This window comes from Galeopterus variegatus, unplaced genomic scaffold (assembly GCF_000696425.1).
Source record: "Galeopterus variegatus unplaced genomic scaffold, G_variegatus-3.0.2 Scaffold2682, whole genome shotgun sequence".
Lineage (NCBI taxonomy): Eukaryota > Metazoa > Chordata > Mammalia > Dermoptera > Cynocephalidae > Galeopterus > Galeopterus variegatus.
This window is the reverse complement of record NW_007728793.1, coordinates 71,873-78,028: the sequence shown is the minus strand read 5'-3', so window position 1 is coordinate 78,028 and position 6,156 is coordinate 71,873.

Here is a 6,156-nt window from a genome sequence, read left to right as displayed (position 1 = left end):
CAATTGTAGAATTGTATTGTAATTCAAACTTACATTTACAGGCCACTTCTCGTAATCTCTCAATGCATAGTGTGACTACACATTATTATAAAAGAAAATCGTGCTCTTGGTTTTCATGGGCTTATAGATATACTCCAGCCCAATTTTGTAATATACGTCCATGAGGACTAGTAACTGGGATAGACGGTTGATTTCCCATATCAACTTGCACAAACAACACACTTACCAAAGTGCTATTCACAACAGATGAAGCCCTGTCAAATGAACCCCTGGTGAGTCCTTATACCACTATGGACAAAACACTGCAGATGGGGTTCTCCAGAGGCGACACAACTGCCCAAGTGGTGGTACCAAAAGGTATCACCTTTGCGGACCAGAAAATCTAACATTTTCTCTTTATGGGCAAGTTTCAGTTTTCCAAGTGCACATGACCGTGGGTGTTTGGGAAAGCTTCGAATTCCTGGTCATGTCTTCTGCCTAAAAAGGGCCCACCAGCTCTTTGGACAACAAGGCAGAAACTTGCATCCCCAGAGGCCACCTGAGGTGAGAGCTGCTCTCAGCCCCACCTTGGTCCCCCAAAATTTGGTGATGAATGAATTCTGTGGGATTCCCCTGCACTGTCAGAGAGATCGGGGGACCTGATCCCTATGGCTCTGAGTGCTCGCCACTATAGGATCACCAATCACACTCGCCNGGGGACCTGATCCCTATGGCTCTGAGTGCTCGCCACTATAGGATCACCAATCACACTCGCCAGATAAAACTTAGAGGAAAGGCTTTTTATTTCAGAAGACATCGACTGGGAGACGGGGGGTAAACTCCGAACTGCCCGCCTGATCCACGGTGGGCTGGGGTTTATAGAGGCAAATATATTGAAGAGACAGGATGCAGGGTTTTCAAGCATGATGGGCAGGTGCTTTTGATACCATCTGAGTTAATTATTAAGGGCCAGACATAAAGGAAAATCAGAGTTCTGTGGTGTATACACGAGCATGTGAGGGGCAGTTTTCCGTGCTTACACTGGTAGCCCAGCCATGGGCCTGGCCATTCCCACAGTGAATCCGTAGAGCTGCCGGTCCAGCTGTTCCGGGACACGTGGAGGAGCTGAGGGTGGGTACAACCCGGAGACCGCAGCTCACGCTCTCACCGTCCACATTCCTGCTTCTGTTTCCACACAGCCTTCAGTTGCCTCCAGCAAAGGCACACTTGAGACTCGCCGGTGAGTCTGATGAGCTTCACACATAGCCTGGCCACCCACGCCACGGCCCCGTGCTCTGCACCCGGGAGTGCACAGATCCACGTGCAGGGTGAGGAGGGCAGGTGGCCCCCGATAGAAGTGGTTGCTCAAAAGACCAGGCCTTCACACGGCGGCTCTGAGCCAGGCCCTGCAGAAGCTTGCCGTGTTTACACCTGGGGCTCTGGGAGCAGCTGTGAAGACAGAGGTGGCCTCCCCTGCCCTGAGCTAGACCTCAGTCACAGAGATGCAGCCGCAGCTGACAGCCCCGATACTCCAGCACTCAGACAGCACTCAGTGTGTCTTGATGGGAACAGGACAATCTCTCCAGCAGCCTAGGACCACACTCAGCGGCACTGACCCCATGTCACAGCTGTTTGGATTTAATCACCTGGACTGACTCGAGGGCTGAACCCTGCCCTGAGGGGCCTGGACTGGCTAATCACCAATGACAACTGCCCTGCAATACCCAGAATCACCTTCCCCTGAACCACTGAAGGTGGTGCTGGAGCTGACCCCATGGCCCCAACTTTCTCTCAAGAACCTTAACTTCAGGACATCATTTCCAGGGCCAAGGTCAAGCAGATGAGCCCAGACAACTCTCACAATTTGCTGCTGGGGGGTGGGGGTCATTTCTGTCTCTGCCCTCCTGGACGTGCTGGTCTCCTCTTCCCTCAGCCCCCCGTACCTCCCAGGCAGAACTCACGCTCCTTCATGCCTTAAGATTTTTATCTTGCAAAGAAAAGCTCGGGAAAATCCCCCCACACCCATGCCACACCACACAGAGGTGACGGAGACACGTTACATGGCCTCAAAGGGCTGGCAACACCACGGATCAGACAGACATAGCCGGGTCACTTTATGCCAACGTGGTCTGTGCTGCAGGAGGCGTGTATACTGCACTATGCAAAAGCTCAGGAAGAAACCACTCGTCTTGTTTTAGCAAGTGGTAGTGGGAGTGGGTGTAGTAAAGAAAAGGTATAGATAAGCATTTAGGGTTAGTCTTGAAGGGTAAAAGCCATTTTCCTGAAGAAGGAGGCTGAAAGCAAGGTAGGAGCAGCAGCGGGGCTAGGGACAGGTGCAGAGAATTTGCGCTGGGGGCTGAAGACTGATTTCAGCACGGCTGGATCATAGAGTGAGACTCCAGGGAAACCTGCAGAGGAGGCTGGAAAGTCAGCTGCTCTGCAAGGAAGCTTGCATTCAACTCTAAGGCTTTATTTAGGGGATTATTCCATTGAAAGCACATTGTCATTGGAGGCACTAAAGGCAGAAGCTGTTCGGGTCAGATGTGTGTTTGGGGATGGTAATTCTTAATAATGTCTATCCAGTGCATATTTAGTGAGAACCTGCTATACTCCCATCCAGTCACAAGAAAGCTAATAACATAAGCAAGTTTAGTTTCTGTTGTGGGTAAAACTGGCAGGTGTCTCAGCAGCTCACACCCTCCAGAGTACCTATCCACATCCTCGTGACGTACTAAGACTCACCTGTTGTCATCTAGTCTTTAAGGTCCCACATCTATTTTGAACATGTAATTCTTTGTGAGAAGTTCTCATAATTCTAGCTACATGACTAAAAGCTATAAAACTGCATTTTCTTGACTGGAAATGTTTTATGATCAAAACCATTCACTAATTCAGAACTGCACCGTCACTACCTCTCACATCTGAACCTCCGTTAATGTGAATGGAAAGGGTGTAAGTACCTTGAAAGGGCCTTTGTCTCCAGTCCAAGGATGGCCTCTGGGTGGAGACACCATGGCCTATCCCGAAGAGCCCTGAGTTTCGAGCGTCACGTGTGTTCAGTTCCTGGCCTGGAGCTGCGAGTTCATGTTTGAACACTGTGCCTTGCCTGCCTGAGTCTCAGCGTCCTCACTCAAATCAGGAGGAATGACAGTCTTCCCCTGAGGGAACAGTGCAAGTTGAAGTCTGACAAGGTCTGCATCCTTGATGGAACACTAGTTGGTATCTGGGGAGTTGTGAGGCCACACTGGTGTACAGAGTCCTGTCCAAATGCAAAGGACAGCATGGTGTAGTCTGTGGCCCAGCTGTGAGTAGACATCTGATTCCCATGAGATGTTTTCACGTATTCAAGGTCTCCTCATAAACACCTTCTGTTCTATGGGTCCCGTATCTGAGGACCCTGTAGTGGGAATCCATCCATACCACAGTCCCAGATTATTTCTGGTTCTTTTACAGAGGCTGTGATCTTATCCTCTGTGAGGCGGTGCATGCTGAAATTAATGATTGGGACTTAGTCCTTGATAGTCCTGGGGAAATTATGCCTGAGGATTGTCCAATTCATTGAAAAAGTCACTACAGTGACTTTTCATATACATTCCTGTACACATACCTGTATATGAAAGTTCCCCAAGTCCCAGCAGAATGTCACTGAATGGGACAGACAGCTGTGTCAAGTCACACAAAAGGTTAAGAAAACAAATAAAGCACCCATCAAATTCAAACAATCGACATTCTGGAGTGATTAGGAAACCCATTTATTTACTACTTGAATGCTAGGATTTCTCCACTGGTATTTGTTGTTATAGCATTTGTTTTTATTTTGTTCCCCAAGTTCACTTGCTCATCCATTTAAAATTAGTCCATGACCACCCAATGAGCATCTCCTCTGGGCCCGGTGATGTGTTCCACCTGCAGTCACAGCCCTGGGACAACTTTTATCCTCAGGATAAGCAGGAGGCAGGTGGTGGGTCCTGCTGTACCCCAGGGAGGGAGGCCTGCTCCCCTGATGCTTACAGCAGGAAGGAAGATCATATTCATCGTCCACGCAGCTCTACAGAGATCTGTGTGGTCCCTTCTTCACTTAAAGGCTCTCTGCATCTTCATGTCTGCAAGCATCACTATTATGTAAATAACACCCCGACGGCCTTAGGAGCTTGCAGGTCCCGAAGAGAGCAGCAGCTTGCCAGCTTGCCGGGAGCTTCTCACACCTGACCTGCTGTGACAGCTGGATCCTACAGCATAGGAGTTTGCACCGTCACCTTGAAGCATGGTGTTGTGTGGCTTGTGACAGCCTCACACAGAAACCAGCACCAATCACTTTGTCAAGCTGCGCTGAGATCCACATCCACCCTGAGCTATCAGCCCACCTGAGAATGTTCCAGAATGTCAGAGGTGAAACGAGCCTCAGCTGGCTAGTGTCTGAGAAGGTCAGCGTGCTCCAGTGGGACGTGCATGCAGTCAGTAGTGGAATTCCTAGTTCCTCTTGCAATTGCAACAACAATAAAAATGATACAACAACACTAACAGTAACAGAAATAGCAACGAGTCCTACTACAACTGCATTAGTTTTAGTCAGCTGGAAAGCAGGTCTGAGACAAGAGATTGATTTGCAGGTGAAGGGAACACTGACAGGGAGTGGGAAGAGAGGGAGGGAAAAGCAAGGTGCATTGCTTTCCTGTGGCTATCACAACAAAGTGTTGCAAACTGAGTGGCTTAAACAACAGAAGTTTATTCCCTCACAATCCTGGAGTCCAGAAGTCCAAAATCATGGTGTCAGCCAGGCCACAAGCCCTCCAAAGACTCTGAGGAAGGAAACGTCCTCGCCTTGTCCAGCTCTAGTAGCCCCAGCATTCCTGGGCTTGTGGCAACATCATCACAACCTCTGCCTCTGCTGTCATGTGACATCTTCCCTCAAATAAACGAAGCTCAAAGCAGTCCCTGCAGCAAGCAGGAGTACGCTGTCCTCAGAGCCTCACCCCGGGCCAGCACCAAGCGAGAACGTGCCTCAGCCACCTGCTGCTGCTCTGAGATGTGCTGTCTGCTGATTACGAAACTGAAGGGCATTCAAGACACATGCCCAGAACTTCAGGTTTCTGTGATGATGAAGTGACTCCCAAAAGCTGCGACAGTGAGCCCAGGTGACACAGCCTGCGTGCAAAAGGGCTGAGGGTCAGCTAGAACAGCCGTCCTCTGCAGAGCCTCTAGGCTATTTCCTTGCTGTGTTGGCCTTCCTGCATGTTATCTCATCAAATCCTGACAACAGCTCCAGAAATTGCTATCCAGCCTTATAATGACCAAGTCATGAGAAATCTACATTGCGTTGAACCACTTTTAGCCACTAGAAAATGATTATTTAAAAATGTGGCTGACCATTTGGGGAAAAAATAAGAAAGCCATATTCTTTCTTCCTCCTTTGTATCAAGATAAATTCCTTGTGGATTGAAACAATGATGTAAAAAAAATTACATTAAATCACTGCCAAAAATCTAGATGAATGTGTTCATAATCTTGTGATATGAAAAGCCATTTTAAGTATGTGATCATAGCTAAAATTTAAAGAAAGATTTGTAAATTTGAAGACATGTATTTTTTAATCAGTATAGTCAAAAACACAACGAACAAAGCTTACAGAGAAATGACTGTCAGGAAAAAGTGCAGTCGTGCATGGCTCGGTGATGGGGATGTGTTCTGAGAAATGCATCATTAGGTGAGTTCACCATTGTGCAAAGTATTATGACAGCAATGGGTTTTCCTGTTATCCACACCGGCCACTAGCTGCCTGAGCGTGGGCCTCTAATTATGTTACTGAGTCTCTCTATGCCTCACTTTCCTCATCTGTTAAATGGGGATTAGAATAATACCATCCCCACAAAGTTATAAAATTACGTTTCAGGTAGGGACTGTGCCTGGCACTCAGCAAGCACTCAGTGAGAATTAGCTGTTACTGACTTGATTTTGCTATAGGGATGGATGGGAATCATTTTTAAAAATGCAAGAATTCTAAAGTAGACAGCAACCTTTTTACTTGGGGTTAGACCTAATGTGTCAAATGCTTGGCTCTCAATATTAAAGGTCTGAGCTACTTTTGGGAGGGTCACCCCATGGGAAAGCGAGGCAGTCCTCCTCAACATGTTTTGCAGTAGGTTTGTTTATGCCAGTGTCACCACAAACACATGAGTA